Here is a 23,002-nt window from a genome sequence, read left to right as displayed (position 1 = left end):
TTTGCATTTCCCTTATGACTAAAGATGTTGAACATTTCTTTAGGTGTTTCTCAGCCATTCGGCATTCCTCAGCTGTGAATTCTTTGTTTAGCTCTGAACCCCATTTTTTAATAGGGTTATTTGTTTCCCTGCGGTCTAACTTCTTGAGTTCTTTGTATATTTTGGATATAAGGCCTCTATCTGTTGTAGGATTGGTAAAGATCTTTTCCCAATCTGTTGGTTGCCATTTTGTCCTAACCACAGTGTCCTTTGCCTTACAGAAGCTTTGGAGTTTTATGAGATCCCATTTGTCGATTCTTGATCTTAGAGCATAAGCCATTGGTGTTTTGTTCAGGAAATTTTTTCCAGTGCCCATGTGTTCCAGATGCTTCCCTAGTTTTTCTTCTATTAGTTTGAGTGTGTCTGGTTTGATGTGGAGGTCCTTGATCCACTTGGACTTAAGCTTTGTACAGGGTGATAAGCATGGATCGATCAGAAAAATAAATCTTATTTTGCAATCCAGTCTAGTGGGCTGTGTCTTTTTATTGGAGAAATTAAGACCATTGATGTTGATAGTTATCAACGACTATTTGTAATTCCCATATTTTGTTGTTGCATAATAGGTCCCCCTGTTTTGATTTTCTTTTGGAGATTATTTATTCCTTGTGTTTCCTTTATTTTATAATGTCTTTCTTTCTCTATCTATTGTGACTCAAAGTTTTGCTAGGTATAGTAGGCTGGCCTGGCCTCTGTACTTATAGAATATATGTCCATGTGCTTCTGGCTTTTAGAGTCTCCGTTGAAAGGTCAGGTGTAATTCCAATAGTTCCACCTTTATATGTTACTTGGCCTTTTTTATTTGCAGCTTTTAATATTCTTTTTTTGTTCTATATGTTTAGTGTTCTTATTATTGTAGATTGAAGAGAGTTTCTTTTCTGGTCCCTTCAATTTGGTGTTCTGTATGCTTCTTGTACCCTCATAATATCTTTCTGCATGTCAGGGAAATTTTCCTCTATGATTTTTGTTGAAAATATTTTCTGTGCCTCTGACCTGAGTATCTTTTCCTACCTCTATTCCTATTATTCATAGATTGGATTTTTCGTAGTATCCTGGGTTTCCCTGATGTTTTGTTTCTGAAGTTTTTTACATTTAACATTTTCTTTAACTGGGGTATCCATTTCTTTTATCTCATTTTTAACATCTGAGATTCTCTTTTTCATGTCTTGCATTCTCTTGGTAGGATTTGCTCTGACATTCCTGTTTGAATTCCTAAAGTTTTCATTGCCAGTCTCTTTCAGTTTGGGCTCTCTCTGGAGATTCCATTTCCACATTCTGTCCTGAGATTTCATTTTTCATTCCACTATTGGTTTGTGTCTTCAAGAATTTCATTTATGGATTTTGGTCATATCTTCTTTAATATCCATGAGCATAATCATAATAGGTATTTTTGGGTCCTTGAATTATGCTTCAGTTGTATTGGATTTTTCAGAACTATAGTGGAGTTGGTAAGATCTGGTGGAGACTTGGTGTCCTGGCTGCTAGTTGTGTTTTTATGCTGGCATTTAAGCATCTGGGTTTGGGTGATTGTACTTCTAGGTATTGATACCTATTTTTGTCTTTGTTGGGTGGATGTTCTATTCACTGATTTCTGTGGCCCTCTCTAGATTTTAGAAGAGTATGGTGGCTGTGGGTTCCATGATACGGAGTTCTTCTGAGACCCTACCAGGTGTGGCCTTTGGGAATCCCAGGATAGAATGGGTTTCTAGGTATTGGGAGCTAAAATGAAGAAATGGGGATAGGCTAGAGGAGAATTGCCGAAAGAGCTCATGGGAGGGAGGAAGCTGAATCTTCCCCAAAGGTCTGAGTAGTCTCCCTTGGAATAGGGACAGAATGAAAGGTGAACCTCTAACTGGTGGCCTACAACAGGTGGCCTGTGAGGTTTAGTAATTAGAATTGGAGGACAAGAAGGAGAGTAAAGATCACTTGTGTAGCCATTAGGTTTCCAGTGAATGCTATCATGGGACAAGGGATGGGGCAAGAAGAAGGTTTAAGAAATCTGCATAGTCTACTGGGAATATGGCCAGAGAAGGAGAGGCCTCAGACAGCAGGTTGTCAGCTACAAAACTAGGGATAAAATGGGGGAGTTCAAAGTGTGGACAGGAGGGATCCTGTGAGAATTATAAGGAAAGGATTCCAATTGAAATATAACAATATTCTCAAGATGACTGACACCTTTCATTTTTCTAACCTAAAGTAAATTATATTTTAAATAATAAAGCATTATTTGAGGTCTGTTGTCATCAGCATCATTGAATGAATATTAGTGACTGCTATTAGATTGAGAATGAATTAAAAATCCAGCTCTCAGCTTATCAGAATCATGTTGTGTAGTTTGGAGAACATGTAAGAATACCTCCTGGGACCTCTGTCCTGTCAAAGTATTAAGCAACTTCTGCCTCACAGCTGACAACTGGGCATGAAAGCCCTTTTTATGGGAGATTGACCTTTACTGTTCTTTAAAAGGAAGTTGGGAGGCCAGCAAGTTGCTCTTGTTCTCTATTGAGTTATTATTATAGTGTGAAGCTAGCTATTTTCTCTCTGTTGACATCACAAGGAGACCATTCCTCTGTGAAATTGCAATGAAAAGTTCATATTTTTATTGTATCTTGTTTGTTTAACAATGAACAGAATTTTTCTTCAGAATAAATCTATTATTATATATTTCAAGTATGTAGTGAATAACAAGACCATTCTCATCTAACAATAGGCCTTAAATTTTTATTTGGAACTTACCACACAATACATACAATGTTAGACATTTTCTTTTCATTATTTTAGGTTTCTGCTTAAATGTTGCCAAATCAAAAAAGTTAAACTTAACTGAAAGCATACTTCTTCACCTATGACTCTTGATCTGATTACCTGCCTTGTTTTGTTCACAAGAGCCTTTCAAAGCTAAAGTTGTACGTGTTGACTTGTTACTTTGCAGAATACTTCATTGCCTCTAGAAATATGGTGCATGGTGTTGAATATTTCCATAAGTATTTCAGATAACAAAACCAAGAGGCATCCAATCCTGTCTCTCTTTCTGGTGGCACAACAAAAATGACATACATGAAGTAGGTAAATTTACAAATGAGAAAAAAGTCTTTTTTTTTTAAACAGATCTAGAGAAAAACTCAGACCAAAAGTACTGGGATGCAAGTGTCGTTCACTCTGTTTCTTAATGAAGAGATAAGCAAGCTCCCTCACATCTCATTCATAAAAACAATGGTTCTGTTCATGTTGGCTCTGTACTCATGGACCAATCACCTCCTAAAGGCTTCTCATCTCAAAACTCATTCTCAACGTAAGAATTTTGGAGACACACGACTCACAAACTGTAGACAGAGGAATGATGATGAAAGGTTAGCTCCAGTCTACATACATAGTTAATTATAATGAATAGTATGATTTTAGTGCCCTCTGGTAGCTTTTAAGTGCACATTATTCTCAATAAAGTACATTATAGTTTTGAAATTATATCATAAATTTGTAGAATTGATTCATCAGTATAAACAAATCATTTTATAATGAATGCTGATCCTTCTTTAACTACATTTTAAAAAAATTGACTCTTTATAAAACCATAGGGAAAGTCTGGCGATAACTTTGTTTACAAGCCATCTTGAGTAAACTGACAGTCCGGAGCTGTGTACACATAAATCACGGTCCTTCTGCAAAAGACCTCTGCAGATGCAATCAATGCCCATCATCTGTCAGGCCGACATAAACCATATTGCACTAAATGCCAAGGATGAGATCTACTCTACTGTGTTCTTGAGACAAAAGTGGGAGACTCCTTTTCTGTTGTTGCTGTGAAAAGCAAAGAAAAGTCATTTAATCAGAGCCTAGGGTCGCTGAGTTCCTCTGCACCTGCATAAAGTACCTTTAGATCTGAATAGAAGAACTGAGATGGGGTGAGAGATTCACATACTTCATTAGCCTTGCTCGAGCTGTGATCATTCCCTGAGCTCCGGTCCTGCAGGTTGGTCTAAGTCAGAAACGATTATCGTTGTCCTCGTGAGAGCTCTCGCAAGCTCTTCTGGGCCTGCAGTATCAACTCCCACAGACAATTGTCCTCAGCTGCTAGGTGCTCCGTCCTGTGAGGCTTTGCTTTTCCTGGAATCCAAGGTGGCTATAACTGCCTTCCTATGTGTTTGTGAATTAAAATTTTAAGTCTGAAAGTAGAATTATCTCTAGAAAGCAGAATATTAGAATGAGTCAAAACCAGAATGCATCAAATAAAAGGGACTGGGCAGGAGCTATCTCTCTCTCTAAAGAACTCCCTGCGTGTTTTCTAAGAATGATTTCCAATATCAGGTATCTTCTTCTCCCTAGTCCCTGGTACTCCCTATATAAGAAAGGTTTGCACAGGCAACTCCATTGTTATGTTTATAACTTACGATCCTCTTTCTTCAGCCATGAAGTTCTTCAGAGGGATTATGTGCTCCCCCATGCCAAGTAAGTCTCCCTTTGATTCTGATAATTTTCTTCCTTGACTCTGAGTAATTTTCTCTGACAACACCTTGTGGTTTAACTCTGATTATCCTCCACCTCTGAATTACAATTTGTTTGAAGGCCTTTTTTTTTCCATCTTTATTAAATTGGGTATTTCTTATTTACATTTCAAATGTTATTCCCTTTCCCGGTTTCCAGGCCAACAGTCCCCTGACCCCTCCCCCTCCCCTTCGATATGGGTGTTCCCCTCCCCCTCATTACCGCCCTCCCCCCAAGAATCCTGTTTACTAGGGGTCCAGCCTTGGCAGGACCAAGGGCTTCCCCTTCCACTGGTGTCCTTACTAGGCTATTCATTGCTACCTATGCAGTTGGAGCCCAGGATCAGTCCATGTATAGTCTTTGAGTAGTGGCTTAGTCCCTGGAAGCTCTGGTTGGTTGGCATTGTTGTTCATATGGGGTCTCAAGCCCCTTCAGCTCTTCCAGTCCTTTCTCTGATTCCTTCAACGGGGGTCCTATTCTCAGTTCAGCGATTTGCTGCTGGCATTCGCCTATGCATTTGCTGTATTCTGGCTGTGTCTCTCAGGTTCCTGTCAGCCTGCACTTCTTTGCTTCATCCATCTTATCTAGTTTGGTGGCTGTATATGTATGGGCCACATGTCGGGCAGGCTCTGAATGGGCGTTCCTTCAGCCTCTGTTCTAAACTTTGCTTCCCTATCCCCTCCTAAGGGTATTCTTGTTCCCCTTTAAAGAAGGAGTGAAGCATCCACATTTTGGTCATCCTTCTTGAGCTTCATGTGTTCTGTGCATCTAGGATAATTCAAGCATTTGGCCTAATATCCACTTACAATGAGAGCATACCATGTGTTTTTCTGTGATTGGGTTAGCTCACTCAGGATGATATTTTCTAGTTCCATCCATTTGCCTATGAATTTCATAGAGTCATTGTTTTTGATAGCTGAGTAATATTCCATTGTGTAGATGTACCACATTTTCTGTATCCATTCCTCTGTTGAAGGGCATCTGGGTTCTTTCCAGCTTCTGGCTATTATAAATAAGGCTGCGATGAACATAGTGGAACACGTGTCTTTTTTATATGTTGGGGCATCTTTTGGGTATATGCCCAAGAGAGGTATAGCTGGGTCCTCAGGTAGTTCAATGTCCAATTTTCTGAGGAACCTCCAGACTGATTTCCAGAATGGTTTTACCAGTCTGCAATCCCACCAAAAATGGAGGAGTGTTCCTCTTTCTCCACATCCTCGCCAGCATCTGCTGTCGCTGGAGTTCTTGATCTTAGCCATTCTCACTGGTATGAGGTGGAATCTCAGGGTTGTTTTGATTTGCATTTCCCTTATGACTACAGATGTTGAACATTTTTTTAGGTGTTTCTCAGCCATTCGGCATTCCTCGGCTGTGAATTCTTTACCTCTGAACTCCATTTTTTAATAGGGTTATTTGTCTCCCTGCGGTCTAACTTCTTGAGTTCTTTGTATATTTTGGAAATAAGGCCTCTATCTGTTGTAGGATTGGTAAAGATCTTTTCCCAATCTGTTGGTTGCCGTTTTGTCCTAACCACAGTGTCCTTTGCCTTACAGAAGCTTTGCAGTTTTATGAGATCCCATTTGTTGATTCTTGATCTTAGAGCATAAGCCATTGGTGTTTTGTTCAGGAAATTTTTTCCAGTGCCCATGTGTTCCAGATGCTTCCCTAATTTTTCTTCTATTAGTTTGAGTGTATCTGGTTTGATGTGGAGGTCCTTGATCCACTTGAACTTAAGCTTTGTACAGGGTGATAAGAATGGATCCATCTGCATTCTTCTACATGCTGACCTCCAGTTAAACCAGCACCATTTGCTGAAAATGCTATCTTTTTTCCATTGGATGGTTTTGGCTCCTTTGTCAAAAATCAAGTGACCACAGGTGTATGGGTTCAATTCTGGGTCTTAAACTCTATTCCACTGGTCTAATTGTCTCTCTCTGTACCAATACCATGCAGTTTTTATCACTATTGCTCTGTAATACTGCTTGAGTTCGAAGGCCTTCTTAAAGAAGAATATCTTGCCTGTCCACGACAGTTTCTGCCTGAACCTGAGAGTTCCAGCCTGTGCTTCCTGCAGGCTTTCCTGCAGATCTGGAACCCACCTCACCACCCCCACATTGTGCAAATACCTCCTATTCTATTCTCAGTGGTTGTTTCATTTTCTAATTAGTGCAGTGAATTATCTGCTTCTTTTAATTGTATGGGAGAAACTGAGGAAAGAGAAAGATAAGATCGAAGCCAAAATGCTTCCTTTTAGCCTCTGCATCAACGGTCTGAACTTTTCTATAGCTACTATTTTTAAAAATATTATCTTTTTATAGAGATTGGGCCAAGGTTTGTTTTATAGAAAAAAGAACAAAAAACAAAAACTCGAATTCTTATTGTGAGGCATCTACCAGATACAAACACTCAGACACAGTTTATAGCCAATCGAAAGTCTATTCCAGATGACTGGAACTCCACTGAGGTATATGAGGACCCAGATGTAGCCCCTACTGTCCAGAGCAAAGGGTTTCTTTAGCATTGCAGAGGAAGCAGTTTGACAGAAGCTAAGGTAAGTGGTTACCTGGAGGAGGTTCTGAACAAGCAGGCAATTTAACAAAATCTGAGATAAGTTATCTGGTGAATCTTGACCTCACTCAGGTTCCTAGAATAGAGTTTGGTAACTGTCCATGGGATTCTCCATCAAGGAGATCCAATTCTAGTTAACATGACATGGCCTCAGCAGTAATACTTATGGCGTAACCTCTGCACTGTCTTGCCCTGTCATACCTGTGCATCGACATTACAGTGAAAATAGATTCTGCAGTATCACTTTTTTGTCTTAAAGAATGTATATTAATTATGAATGACAGTATTCTGAAAATCAGACTGAGGATATATGGGTAGAGTCTAGCAAAAGTGGAAACATTAATCATAAAAAAAAAATTCTATCGACTCTTCTACGCCATTGGAGCAGCCCCATTTTTGATGTCTGCTTACAGAGGTTAACCGTCTTTGTGCGAACACCACAGAATGGTCTCTCCCCAGACAATTACCTTGCAAAGCATCACTGGTTCTCTTTGGGACTTTACCTTCACTTCTTTCTTTGCTTACGGACTCCAAACAAGATTTAAGTCCCAGCGAGTTATTGAAAGTACAAGTGTGCAGTATGGTAACACACAAAAAAGACTGTGATTTTTTTTTTCCAGTTTAACATGGAAATATGAGGAATGTCTTTGGGAGTGACTCAGTAGTTTAGGATCATTTTAGAAGGTATATAAAATTAGATTATGCTAAATGTATTGATGTAAGTCAAGTAGACATTTTGGATTGAATACTTGGGATCAATTTGAGTTGTTGGTTAAAATATGAATTTAAGGGTGACTTTAATTAGGTGAAATTAAAATACCAGAACTTCCTTAGTATACAGAGGATATATATACAAATGCTTGGGGAGATCGGGAGGTTAGAATAGACCTATCAGGAAAGAACTGATATAAACACAGGCCCAGACCACAAGATCTTTATCACCATTTTGAAAATTGCATTTTCGGAGAGGATTTCTAGCATCCTTGAAGAACTCTGCTGTTTCTAGAATAGAAATTCCAATGAAGCTTCAGCTTCAGGGTTAAGTATTCTAAATGTAGAGAGGCAATGAATCCTGGAGCAGCAGAGGCCAAGGGGCGATGTTAATCAGCAAACACAGAGCTGATATTCAAGCCACGGTGGTAGTTGGAGTCAGAGTGATAATCAGTATTGGCTGTCTTCCAGGGGAATACTCATCAGTGGTAATCACAGCTGCCTTGGAACAGAAAAAGATAAGAATCTAGATATTCTTATGTGATTTTATTAGGCAGAAGAATCTGGAGTTCAGCTAATGTAAGTCTAAGTTCAGTAACCAAAATAAAGATTTGTAACCTCTAAATATACTCCGGTAATAAATATCCCATAGACTTGGGTAGCCTTACAGGGAAGGGCTACAAGTCCTTTTGAATAAGGGTCCTATTAGATTGTCAATTTTTTTCTATTACTTTGTTTTCCAGATGGTAGAGGGGAAGGAACAGGAAATGGGCAAAATATAAACCTTTACATCAATAAAAGACTCGTTTGTTTGTTTTTCATGTTTTAAGACCCCCACTATGTAGCCCTGCACAGCCTACCATTCTCATCATAGCTCATGGTCTTTTCAACCTGGCTAACTTCCTGTCTCTACCTCCTTACTGCTATCGTAAGAGAACATCACCGTATTTGAACAGTCTAAGAGTGGAGTTGTGCGAGATTTCCGAGTGCTTATGAGAGAACTCCAAGAAAACAAGAGTCTTATGACCTCAGTTTCCTCCAATCACAGAATCGATCTTGGCATTTTCATGCTCCCCCAGGTTTAGCAGGCAGGGCTGATTCATTACAACTGGCTACTGTTATCTGTTATTTGTTCGTACCTCTTTGGAAAAACATGCTTCTGCTGTGTGCGGCTTACCCTTGGGATTGTACACTTTACTCTTGTGACTCCTCTTAGCTCTTGGAGTATAAATTGTCCGATGCTCTGAATAAAGTTAGCTAACACCTGAAGCTTTAGTCCCTGGACCCATTCTCCCAAATCCCACTGTCTTTAGTGTGGTAAACAATTTATGAAAGGGGAGGGGGTCTTCGTGGGTTGCTCCTTGCTTTGGGTTTTTTTTCTGAAGCATAAGCAGACTTCTTCCAGCCCCAGTTCCCTGAGTATCTCAAGCAGGCCTGCTGACTATGGATAAATGTCATTTGTCATCAGACGTGTATTCACGCAGACGTCACAGCCTCACGACTGGACCCCAATGTGAGTTGCATCAGTGTGTCTTTAGCTGCAGCTTTTACAGTGCTGTGGTGAAGACATTGCTCATGTGGGAGGCAGTGTATGGGAGGCTGTGCGAACTCCTCATGTCCTTCCAGTTTTGCTATGAAACTAAAATTGCTCTAAAAAGAATAAATCCTAAAAGCTTTACAAGGATATTATAGATTCATATCATTTTAAAGAGCAATAATAGTGGTGTTAGTGTATGCTAAAATATGGACAGACGCTGAAAATGTCATGCTAACAAAGGGCCAGCAGAAACAGAGCACATATTGTATTTTTCCATTTGTGAGAAATGTAAACAGCAGCCAAGCCCAACGAGGAAGGGTACAGTTTAGTGGCTTCCCAAGGTTACGATGAGCACTGATGCTGGTAAACCACTGATGATAATTAGAGGGCTTCATGACAGGAGGGTAAAGATGCTCCAAAATTGTAATGATAGCTGGAGAATTTTGAGAAATTCTACAATTCCTGGAGTTATATGCAAAATTTTTTGCGTTAAATACTTAAATTCAGTACTACAGAAATTATAGTCACGGGCGTGTTATTTTTATGAACCTACGGTAAATAAACCTACCTGTTAGTAAACGTTAGTTGTATAAAATAGTGCATTTAATTATGACCGATAAAATTCTATACTTTAAGAAATGCATACTTCTAGTGCTGTAGGCAGTCGTAAAATAGGACAAAATAATTACTATTTGTTTAAAGCCTCAAGATTCTTAGTGCCCAAAACCTAATAAAGACTAGATTTTAGTAAAAATGTGTCAAAGATGAGATTTCCTTGTTTTTAATGCATGTACAAGAATGAAAACAAATTATTAGTAAATTAATCACCACATTACACCCAAGTGGGAAGAATACTGATAATTCAAGAATTTTTTCATAAGAAATGAATGGCCCTACTGTTCCTCATAAATAAGCAAAAGAAGGAAACTGCATGTTCATCTTCATAGTCAATGCTAATTTTGAGGCATTAAAATCCACATAATAGTAGTAAAATACATCTTCGGTATAAGAAAGCAATAGTTAACTTCATACTTAACAGTAAGATATATGGGTGTTTCTAATATATTAGATGTTTAGAATTCTAACACAAAAAATGATACATTAGCAAAAAAAACTTAAGAACAAAAGAGAAAATTTTAAGTTGGTGCAAAATGTGGTAGGTAATCTTTCTAGGCAACTAAATATAACCAGACTACTGAGATACAAAGGTCTGATTATGCGCCTTATAAAATCATTAGCTATTTTATATAACTAACAGAGAGGCTAGAAAATAAACACTCATTTTCATAGCCATTAAATATAAATACTTATTATTTGACTTACAAGAAATAGAAAGTACTTACTTTAATAAAATATAAAGCATTACCAAATACTTAAAGAGATATAGTGGCCTTGATACAAAGACAGGTCTCAGTAAATATGTAATTCTTCTAAAATTAATTTGATTAGCTTAATGTAACTCTAGCCATAACTGTAGAGTCCCTGCCTTTGTATTTTAGTCTCCTTTACAAAGGACTGGAATAGAAAGTTAGAAATAATTTTATCAGAAAGTGATATTAAGAGATGATAAAACATTGCAAGATTATGCCCTGGCAATATGCATTTCTATAATATTAGTAGAGAGTTACAGCATTGGGTCACATTGGAAGGCCACCATTATACTAGGATTTTTGATAAAGATAGCATTAAATGCTGAGTATAATTAATGATATGATAGTTGTCAATTTGTTCATCTTTTAAAACTAAGATTAACAAATTGTTGTTGTAGTCCACCAAGATTTTACATTCCATCAGTGTAAAAAGTATGAACTAAAACTAGATACACTCTTATCAATAGCCTTCGTACACTTCAATAGGGTAAAATTGGGGCAGGAACACTCTTGGCCTCTTTGCTTTTGTAAATAAAACTTTATTGGACATAACTGCTTTTATGCAGTTTCATGCTGTTCATGGATCCTTCTGCACTACAACTGACTTTCTTTCTGAAGTTCTTTCAATCTACTGAGTCCATTTACTGCTCCCAATATGCACAGGTGTTGGGGCCATTACCTAGGTCACTGTCATCCTAGCAGGATCAACTCTCTTATTAGAGAAAGCTGGCTTTATCTCTAGTCTGCAGCCACTAATACCTCCTTATCTTGGATGGTGCTTCCTAAGGGGCTTCCTCATTCTTGCCAGAGTGTTGATTGGCCTGATCTTGAACAGAACTGATGCAGCCAGCCACAGAAACTATGAGCCCCTAATGTTATCATGTCAAGAAGACTGATATCAGTCTTTCTACCACCTAGTCTGAGGTGTTCCTTGAACTCAGGAATAGGTGGAACATAATGTAGCTGTCAAGGAGGCACCACGTTGTTGTAAAAATATAAAGAATAAAAGAGTCTAAAACCCGCTCTAGGTCCGGCACCATAGTGCCCCAAGATACCTGCTAGATATCTTGGAGGAAACACACTTCCCAATTCCGTGATGGGCCAGTGTCTCTAGCCGCCGCACACATTCTTACACTTAAATCGCTACATGAAAGAACACACAACACAATAACCTCTGATCCAATTGATAAGATATAATCGCCCACCTAAACATGCAAAGCCCTGTACACATCCATCCCTCAAGAACACTCATAATAACCTGTAAAGGTGCAGCGTGGAGTCTTTTTTTTTAATATGGACATTTTCTTTAATGACTTTTACACAATGATCATATTTAATACATGACCAATAATTACTCTTTGATATTTAAATATCTGCACTTGGCTCCAAAATACCTTTTAACAACTTTCTTTTTTTTTTTTTCAGATTTATTCAAAGTTTTTTTTTTATTTTATTTATTTTTTCCATCTTATTTCTTATTTACATTTCGATTGTTATTCCCTTTCCCGGTTTCACGGCCAACATCCCCCTAACCCTTCCCCCTCCCCTTCCTTATGGGTGTTCCCCTCCCAAACCTCCCCCCATTGCCACCCTCCCCGCATAGTCTAGTTCACTGGGGGTTCAGTCTTAGCAGGACCCAGGGCTTCCCCATCCACTGGTGCTCTTTTTTTTTTTTTTTTTTTTTTTTTTTTTTTGCTGAGTGAACTTTTAAGTTTTTAATACTGATTTTTACAATTGCCTTAAAAACATATAAATGATAAGCATGCACAGAATCAAGCCCCCCCCCCAAGAATGTAGTTCTCTGAATGAGGTTTAGCACTCATAAAGAGTTATAAAACAAATTAAAATACAGTTTCTTTAAAGCCTTCTCAGGCCTACAGATATGCATTCCAATCTTAAAGTTTATATTTGCACTAACGATATTCAAGAAGAACCATGTAGACGTGGATTTGCTTGTGGTTTTTAAAGTTTGGAGGCGCTAGGAATAAAATCCTGGGCACAATTCATGCTAGGCAAGCATTCAATTGATGAGCTAGCTCCTTAGCTCAGAATGATAATCTCAATCACCCAATGCTCCCAGTAGGCTCTCCATGCCGGGCTCCTAAAGCAGGAGCAGGGGTTATCTTTGACTACATTGTCTGCCATTGGATCTGTTTTCCCTAACTGGGCTGCCTTGTCTAATCCTTTTTTTTTTATCTTTATTCTTTTTTTTTTTTTTTATTAACTTGAGTATTTCTTATATACATTTCAAGTGTTATTCCCTTTCCCGGTTTCCGGGCAAACATCCCCCTCCCCCCTCCCCTTCCTTATGGGTGTTCCCCTCCCAACCCTCCCCCCATTGCCGCCCTCCCCCCATAGTCTAGGTCACTGGGGGTTCAGTCTTAGCAGGACCCAGGGCTTCCCCTTCCACTGGTGCTCTTACTAGGATATTCATTGCTACCTATGGGGTCAGAGTCCAGGGTCAGTCCATGTATAGTCTTTAGGTAGTGGCTTAGTCCCTGGAAGCTCTGGTTGCTTGGCATTGTTGTACATATGGGGTCTCGAGCCCCTTCAAGCTCTTCCAGTTCTTTCTCTGATTCCTTCAATAGGGGACCTATTCTCAGTTCAGTGGTTTGCTGCTGGCATTCGCCTCTGTGTTTGCTGTATTCTGGCTGTGTCTCTCAGGAGCGATCTACATCCGGCTCCTGTCGGTCTGCACTTCTTTGCTTCATCCATCTTGTCTAATTGGATGGTACATCGTGGAGTCTTAACGTCAGATTCCATGTCCCCGGCTACTCTCTCTTCCCCTCCTCTCTTCCGTTCCTGTCTCCCCTTCTTCCGTCGAACTTCTCTCCAGCCCATCCTTCCTTCTCGTCCAATGACAGGCCTCATTTTAGCCTGTGCCTGCCTCACTTGTGACATCATCCCACAGGACTAAGTTGTGGGTCTATATGTTAGCCATAGCCTACTTTATAGCTTTATTTTAGTAATTCTTTGAGAGAATTTTATACAATTTACTTTGAACATATTAGTGGGGATTTTTTTGTTTTTGTTTTGTTTCTTGAAAAGGCATGTTTTATTTAAATACATAGGGTTTTTTTTCTTTTTATGTGTGTGTTTTCATCCTGAATGTTGCCATTAGCATCTCACATTGATGTTGGCACTGTCTTGACCTTCACAGAAAGAATCAGAGTGGCCTCTAAATTCCTGATTTTATAGAGAATTCTGGTGGTAGAGATGCTACAATGATGAAAGGTAAGTGTGGTGTTTTGAATATGCTTGACCCAGGAAGTAGGACTATGAGGAGGCATGCCCTTGTTGGAGTAGGTGTGTCCTTGTTGGAAGAAGTGTGTCACTGTGTGTGTGGGCTTTAAGACCTTTATCTTAGCTACCTGGAAGCTAATCTCCTGCTTGCCTTCAGAACAAGATGTTGTTCTGTTCCTCCTGTGCCATGCCTGCCTGAGCACTGCCATGCTCCTGCCTTGATGATAGTAGACTAAGCCTCTGAACCTGCAAGCTAGCCCCAATTGTTGTCCTCATAAGAGTTGCCTTGGTCATGGTGTCTATTCACAGCAGCAAAACCCTAACTAAGAATGTATGTCTTACAGTTGATGAGATCTAATGTACAGTTTCCCACACTGTCTAAATATTAATTTTTGATAGGCAAAGAGTTTAATGTATAAGGCAGGCATCAGAACATCAGAGGAAGTGGAAGTGAATACATGTATGGCCTTGGTAGAGAACAAAACATTACCAAAAACAGTAACATTAAAAAAACAAACAAACCCATAATGAAAAACAGTGATAGATAAAATTTTTGTTGTTTTTTTTGGTTTTGCTTTATTTTGCTTTTGTTTTTTTTTTTTTTTGTTTTTGTTTTTGCTTTTTTTTTTTTTTTACTCATCTTGGATGGGAATTTATTTGAATCAATCTTTGTGCTTCCTGGTCTCTGTCTTTGTCACAAAGACAATGTCACTTTCCTCAGAACGTTATTTTGAGGTTTAAATGAACCATACTCCAGCATGGAACTGATGATTACAACATAGTATGGGGGTATGTAAATTTGAGTTCTTTTTGTGATTTTACAAAGAAAACAAAGACGAATATGAATAAAAATTTACCATGTATATCTATGTTCTGTGAAAATGTTTCCTTATTTATAAATATAAGCTTTCATATCCCCCAAATAAAGTCATTTTTATTCTTTGTGTTAGTTACATTCTAATGACAGCAAACTAGATATCTATCATTGCAAATATATTGGTTAACTTTTTAAAAGTCCTGTTGCTTTTATTCATTTTATGGATCGATTTTTTATAGTTCTTTTATCCCTTTGGTATTTACTTGGAAGCAGAACAATCTAATCTCTGTCATGCTCATATTGAAAATGATTGACAGCTCTAGAACGATGGCACATGGCGTGTGTTCTGTTTTATGACTTTGTGTGCGCATGTAGGTACAAGCAGCAGCCTTCGCCTTGACCTACTTCTGCACATTTCAGAGGAGGGTAGAGGCTGTGACTGATAATACAATCCACTCAGCTTTCACAGGGATTAAGTTCATTATCCTATGCAAAATTCCCACCCAGTCAATCCTAATAGAACATAAACAAATCCTCCCTGGAACCCATCTTGTCTCTAAACAGATCTAAACAGGGCAATGAAATTTGCATATTCCAATCATGCTCTGTCAGTACAAATGCACAACTAAGTTAACGCAGCAAGAGCTGGCAAAGCTTGCTGAGAAATAATAACTACAATATAATCATCTTTTTTTCCCCTGAGCAGGAGAAAGGTTTTGTTGTATGATGTTGAGATAATTTCGGTCCTTCTGGAAGTTTGCCCTGACACAAGGCATCAATTAATCAAAAATAGAAATGCCAAATAAAAATAACACTCTGAGTGACTAATGAACAAAAAAAACCCAGTTGGGAATGCATCTAAATATAATATAGCAGATATTTAGCTGCCATACAAAAAGAGATGAGAAACAAAAGAATAAGCAGCACACCTAGGAAAAAAATTAACACCCAAGGAATCTGAGGAAAGCAGCACTAGATAGCATATAAAAGGCAGTCATATGAGCATGCCCAGTCTGTAGAAACAAGAATCATATATGTAGATTTATGTGTGAGCTGGTTGTTTCTTTTTTTTTTTTTTTATCAACTTCACACAAACCTAGACATATCTGGAAAGAGAGAATCTTAGTTGATAAAATGCTTTCCATAAGATTCCCTTGTAGGCAAATCTGTTGAACATTTTCTAGATTAATGATTAAAGTGCCAAGTCAACTGGTGGGGCAATGCTACTTTTAGGCAGGTCTTGCTAAGTTGTTTAAGAAAGCAGGGTGAGCAAGCCATGTGAATGAGCAATGCAGTAAACAGCAATCCTAGGGGGTGTTTTCTTTGATTCCTGTGTCTAGTTTCCTGCTTTGTTTCTGTTTTGACTTCTATCTTTTTATTTATTTTTTTTGAGGTTATAATTTAGCCAAATTTCTCCCTTCTCTTTACCTTCCATTTACCCTCCCCAATCTCTTTCAAATTCATGGCCTATTTTTCATTAGTCGTTATTACACGCATATATGCATAAATGCACATACATTCTAAAGTATATCCTGTCCAGTATGTGTAATGCTACTTGTATGTATGTTTTTAGGGCTACTTGGTAGTGTACAACCGGTTGTTGCGCTCTTCCCTGGGGAAAGCTGTCTACCCTGCTCCCAGCTTTTCTCACTTGCCTATAATTTAGAACTAGATCCTCATGGGCTTCTCTCTATCCAGTAGGTGTGTCATTGGCTCTTTCCTTGTTCAGGTTATATTCAATATGAGATAAAATAATATAAATATATGCTGAAGACATTGGTAGGCTAGTTGTTCTGGGAGGAAACAAGAGAAAAGTGATGGGAAGCAGCAACATATGCAATTGCATGCTGGAAGCTGCCATTGTGAAGGTCACATTAGAGGCACTCAATTTGGCCCTTGCCTTGGAGAGTAACAGTGAAATTGTTCTGAAACCCTTGCAGTTCTCCAAATAGGTTGTGTAGGTTGCAGGATAGAGCAGTGGCAATTTGAATGGACAGATAAGGCTAGAAGAAAGAATACACAAAGATGGTTTTATTCTTGTCTTAATGTTATTTTATAGAACTGTAAGAACCTGTGGTTGTGTGGGTCATAGTTCCTACTACTATTCTTTTGCTGAATAACAATGTCAAACTTCCCTATAAATGCCTATCCTTAGTCTCACAGATCAGTGCAACTCTCCATCTTCCTAAGAGAAGTTTCTTTTCGCAGTGCATGGAGACTAAGACAAAGAGAGATTCACAACTGATCAAAGAGTAAATATGTGACTCTACATGCTCGGCACTAAATGGGACATCTATATAACCACCCCCTCCAAGACCTGAGAACATGGTAAGGGGCTGGAGAGATGGCTCAGCCGTTAAAGGCTAGGCTCACAACCAAAAATATAAGAACATGGTAAGAAAAGAGGGTGGAAAGATTATGAGAACTTGGGATGGAGAATGATTTTTGTGAAATGTCTTCTGGATAATACAGGGCCACTGTACTCATAAATTCACAACAGATGTGGTTGCCAGCACAAAATCTGCATAAGATCAAGCCAATCAACAGTCCAATATGCATAGGGAGGGGATTCATGATTGGCAGCTGATGGTTTCTGAGAAAAGGAGTGTCAGTTTTCTTCAGGGATGTGGCTGGCTACCAATAGGTTGCCCATGCTCCAATGGCTGTTACCTTATACCCATGTGTGTATGGACAGCACTAGTTAAGATTTAGAAGGTTATAAAACAACAAGGGGAGCATATGAAGGTAGGAGGGGTGTCAGAAGTTGAAGGGTAGTAGAGGGGGTAAATATGACTAAACTATACTATTGTATAAAAGTACACCCCTTATAAAATGTCTGGGGTATAACTTAGTGGTCCTCAATTTATTCTGGAAAAAATAAAAACTGAAAAAATACTATCTAATTCTTTTTAGAGGGCCACAATTACCATGATACCTAAACAACACAAAGACATAACAAAGAAAAAGAAAATAACAGCCCTCTTTCCCTTAAGAACATAGATATAAAAATTCTCAATCAAGTTTTTTCAAACAGAATTTAAGAACACATCAAAATATTTATCCAACTTGATCAACTATGTATCATCCCAGGTATGCAGGAGTGGTTCTAAATATATAAATTGATAAACATAATCTAACACATAAGCAGAGTAAAAGGCAGAAACATGTAATCCTCTTCTCAAATGTTGAAAATATCTTTGACAAAAATCCAACATCCCTTCATGATAAAAGTCCTAGAGAGACTATCAATATAAGGGACAGGTCTCAACATAATAAAGACAAATTACAGCAAGCCCACAGACAACATCAAGAAAGGGTGGGGAGGGAGAATTCAAACATTTCCAATAAAATCAGAAATAAAGCAAAGATGTACACTCTCTCCACACCTATTCGATATAGTACTTGGATTCTTAGCTAGAGTAATAAGAAAGATGAAAGACATCAAGTGAATATGAACAGGAAGGAAAGATGTCAAAGTATTCTTATTCACACATATATATATATATATGATTTAAACATAAGTGACACTAAAAAATTCACCAGAAAACTTATATAGCTGATAGATACTTTCAATTAAACACAAGCATACAAAATTAGCACAGAAAACTCAGCACCCTTCCTATATACAGATGATAGAGACCAGGAAAGAATAAGAAAACAATTCTTTTCACAATAGCCTCAAAAATATCTTGGGATAATTCTAATCAAACAAGTACAAAGCTTATATAATAACAACTTTAAGACACTTAAGAAAATGTCAGGAGCCATAATGGATCAAGCTAATAACTAGCAGGTGATCTTCCTGAATTGGTTTGCTTCGGATTATAATATAATCTGTGACAGATTCACTCTTACATGGCAAGGCCGTAAGAGAACTCATTTTAGGAAAGATTCCTGCTATTAATATATTTTCCTGTTATTATTAAACATATATAGCAATAACTAGGTTTTAGCCTACCCCTTTGGAGTAGATCTCTGCTGCAGATCTACAAAGATGTACTGTCTTGTAGTGATGCTATATAGACAAATAGATGACTTCTTAAGTCTTAATGATGATTCTCTAAGAATTCCTAAAATTATATCAGTGATTATTAAGCTCTTTTATAGTGGGACTGCTATTAGGTCCTTTTCTGGTAGTCAAATCTGCAATAATAAATCTGCCAGTCTCCCATGTGTCACCAGTTAATTGCTCTTAGATAATAATCAAACTTTATCCTACTCAGAATACAATCCAAAAGGTTGTAAAACAATTAACCAAGATCATGAAAAGGCAACTGATGATTTATTATAGTGCTAGAACAGATGATAAAATATTGACTGGGCTTATCTATACAAAACTTCACTAACAACTTAGTTGTGGTTTTAAATCTTTAGTGAACCTATGGAGCTGTGACAGGTGGTGGCTGTTTATCCAGATAATTACTCCTAATGGATATGCATATAAACATTCTCCATTGTAAACTTCTATTTCAATTTATGATTTGATTTTTTTGTGTGAATTTGTGATGAACTTTTTAACGTGTGATCATGTATTCTGAAAGATGTTTAAGTGCTGAGAAAAAAAGAAAAGAGGCAGGACTGAGCTGAGAGGAACTGAGCTGAGAAGTTTTTTAGACAGAACACCTTTTAGAAAGAACTGAACTAAGAAGAACTTAGAAGTACAGGCGTAGCATTGGAAGAAAAGGCATTGAGAGTAAGGGCATTATTGGGACATCAGAGCAGGAAGAGAGAGCAAGATTAGAAGGAGAATGCAGAGTGGAGTAACTTAGAGACTATAGGTAACATACAATACCAAGAGAACAATGTGCAGAATGCAGAGGGAAAGGGGAAAAAAGAAGAAGCTGAAGAGAACAGAAGGAACAGGCAGGCTTCTTCTTACCATGGGACAGAACAGCTCCTTTCATAATAACAAGGCAGGCTTAGTCTTATAAAAGAAGCAAAGCTTTTTGTCTTACAAACTTGGGTTTAATTCATTTAGCATTAAAAGAGTAGAAGCTTTTCCTTTCTCAATGCAATAAAAATTGGAGCTCACTTTTCATCGAGAATAAGTGAGTTCTTTCTGCTCCAGTGCTTGGTCTTTTGCTCCATATGATTATGTAAGTATGGATGTGTGTGTGTGTGTGTGTGTGTGTGTGTGTGTGTGTGTGTGTCTGTGTGTCTGTGTGTCTGTGTGTCTGTGTGTCTGTGTGTCTGTGTGTGTGTAAGTATGTAATTGTGAGAATATATTCATGTGTGTGAGTATGTAATTATGAGAATTCATGCAAGCTGAACCCAACCAGTTGAATGAAAATATATAAATACACATTCATGAATCTGTATATGAACTTATGTGAGTATATGTATATTTGCTTATGTAAAAGTTTTTCTCCTCTTGGTCTTAGTGACATCTTCCTTGAGACTCCTGCACCATGAGAGCAAAGTGGTGGAAGAAAAGAATGGGCAGGCTGAAGCACAAGAGAAGAAAGATGAGGCAGAGGTCCAAGTAAACCATCTTGTGCACCCATGAAGCCTGCAGGAGAAGTAGTAAGGGATGCTGAAGGCCGGGATGCCAAAACAAGTTATTGGACTGTATGCTCCTGTCGGTAATAAGTCTCAGTAGACCAAGAACATCACCTCGCAGAGATCAGCTGGGTTGGGTTGTGCCTTCCCCACAACCAAAATACTCCCGCTGTCCCAGACCTTTGGCATTCTGGACTAGTTCTGTTCTCTCTTGTGGCCAAGTGTAACTCATGTACAATAAACCCTCTTGCTGTCAGCTGAAAAAAAGTTTTTCTTTATGTGAGTGTTATTTTCTTCTCCTGGTTCAATAGAAGTTTATTGCTCCAAATGTCCCCCTAACCCGACAAGCAAGATGTATCTGGATAAAAGGTGAAAGGCTCTAGCAATTAATACTTAATCTGCTGTTTTAGGATGAGATGTTAAGTGCCAGAGACAATAGTTTCTGGCCTCAGAGGAACACAATAGTCAGGTCATCTCCAGCAGTAGAGTAACTTAGACTTAGATAAGTAAATTTTTTATTATTTTATAGCAACCCTAAATATCTCGTAAAACAAAGTCTTACCCTCCACCAACGCTTTCCCCCCTCCTCTTCTTCAAGAAGAACTGACAAGAAAGAAGGCCCCTTCACAGGACCAAGGGCCTCTCCTCCTATTGATGCCAGACAAGGCCATTCTCTACTACATATGTTGCTAAAGCCTTGATTCCCTCCATATACATGCTTTGGTTGGTGGTTTAGTTCCTAGTAGCACTGGGGGTCTGGTTGGTTGATATTGTTGTTCTTCTTATGGGGTTGTAAACCCCTTCAGCTCCTTCAGTCCTTTCTCTAACCTCTCCATTGAGGTCTCCCTGTTCAGTCCAATGGTGTGCTGTGAGCACCTGCTTCTGTATGTGTCAGGCTCTGGCAGAGCCTCTCAGAAGACATCTATAACAGGCTTCTGTCAGCAAGCACTTCTTGGCATCCATGATAGTGTCTGGATTTGATGTCTGTATATGGAATGGTTGGGGAATGCCAGAGAAGTCAGGTGGGAATGAGTGGTTGGGAGGAGAAGCATCCTCATAGAAGCAGGGGGATGAAGGATAAGATAAGGGGTCCTGGAGGGGAAACCAGGAAAGGGGAGAACATTTTAAATGTAAATGAAAGAAAAGTAGACCCTCACCAGGCTTGCTCCTGACAAAAAGAAATTGAAGGAGATATAAGAAGGTTGGAAGTTCGCCCATGCTCATAGATAAGTAGGCTTAGTATAGTGAATGTGGCCATCCAACCAAAATCAATCTACTGATCCAGCACAATCCGCATGAAAATTTCAACACATTTTTTAACAGAAAGTAAAAAACTAATTTTCAGCTTCATATGGAAACACAAAAACCCCAGAACATCTTTTTTAAAATACTGAATAATAAAAGAAGTGATAGGACGTATCACCATCCCCAATCTCGAATTGTATAATAGAGCTACACTAAGAAAAAATTCATAGTATTGGAGACAAAACCAGACACATTGATCAGTGCAATCAGATTGAAGTCACAGATCTGGAGTTCATGTGTCTAAAAGACCTGATTTTTGCAAGATAATATACACTGGAACAAAAAGACAGCATCTTCAATAAATAGTACTGGTTAAAATGGATGATTGTGTGTAAGAATATAAATAGATCCATATTTATTACCCTATACAAAACTCCAGATGGATAGAGAGCTTCAAAATGAAGTCAGGTACCTTGAATCTGATAGGAGAGAAAATGAGGAATAGTCTTAAACTCTTTGACACAGGAACAGACTTTCTGAACAGCATACAGAGAGTACAGGCACCAAGACCAACAATTCATGAATGGGGAATCATGAAAGTTGACAGCTTCTGTATGGCAAAGGAGATCACTCTTCAGGTGAGGCCACAGAAAGGAAAAAATATTTTTACTCATTATACATCCTATACATGATAAATATCTAAAACATAAAGAGTGTTTTTATAAACTAGACATCATGAAAAAATAATCATATTCAAAACAGGGTATAGAAATAAACAGTTATCAAACGATGAAACACAGATGACTGAGAACCACTTAAAGTAGTGTTCTGCATCCTTAGTCTTCAGAGAAATGGAAATCAAACCTTTGATCACCAGTCAGAGTGGTCATTATCAATAAAACCAATGACAGCTCGTGCTTGCAAGGATGTCGGGTAAAGGGAAACTCAGTCCTAGCTGATGGGAGTGCTAACATGTACAGTCACTGTGAAAAACCAGTGTGGAAGTTCCACCAGAAGATGAGAACAGACCTACATCAACATCTCATTATACCACTCAGGCATACACTCAAAGAGCATTTCATCCTACTAAAGAGACACTTACTCAACCATGTTTATTACTATTCTGTTCGTAGTAGCCAGAAATTGAAAACAGTCTAGATGTCTATCAGGAGATGGATGGATGGATAAAAATGTCATACATTTTCAGAAAAGAATGTTACTTAAATGTTAAAAGAATAATAAAATTTTGCAGGTAAATGGGTGGAGCTAGAACAAAATCATCCCGAGTAAGATAACCCAGACCCCCAAAAGGCAAATATGGTAAGTATTGTCTTATATGCCTTTAATAGGCATGCTAGTACTAACAAAAACCACAGAGATGTTTTTAGAGTAAGGAACTCTGGGGAAGGAGAGGATCTCACAAGGAAGTAATAGAATATATAGCTAGAAATAGGGAGGGGCTGCAAAGAGAGGATCAAATAGAGAAGGGGAGGG

General features: G+C 38.4%; 1 long non-coding RNA gene across 6 annotated transcripts in view; it reads left to right on the top strand.

Annotated features, from left to right (window-relative positions):
• The window catches only part of LOC148004930 (uncharacterized), a 49,716-nt gene extending 29,176 nt beyond the window's left edge, over positions 1 to 20,540 (top strand). For 2 of the 6 annotated variants that reach the window (XR_015624946.1, XR_015624944.1), the window contains 4 exons: positions 4,441 to 4,482; positions 13,865 to 13,938; positions 16,973 to 17,092; positions 20,146 to 20,523. This is a non-coding gene — a long non-coding RNA (uncharacterized LOC148004930). Of the gene's footprint in view, positions 1 to 4,440; positions 4,483 to 13,864; positions 13,939 to 16,972; positions 17,093 to 20,145 lie in introns of all 6 variants that reach the window. The other 4 variants (XR_015624947.1, XR_015624943.1, XR_015624942.1 and 1 more) reach the window with 3 other exon arrangements.
• The last annotated feature ends 2,462 nt before the right edge of the window (positions 20,541 to 23,002 follow it).

This window comes from Rattus norvegicus, chromosome 7 (genome assembly GCF_021556685.1).
Source record: "Rattus norvegicus strain SHRSP/BbbUtx chromosome 7, alternate assembly SHRSP_T2T, whole genome shotgun sequence".
Classification (NCBI taxonomy): domain Eukaryota; kingdom Metazoa; phylum Chordata; class Mammalia; order Rodentia; family Muridae; genus Rattus; species Rattus norvegicus.
The sequence above is the reverse complement of the archived record's forward strand: the minus strand, read 5'-3'. Positions and strand labels throughout refer to the sequence as shown.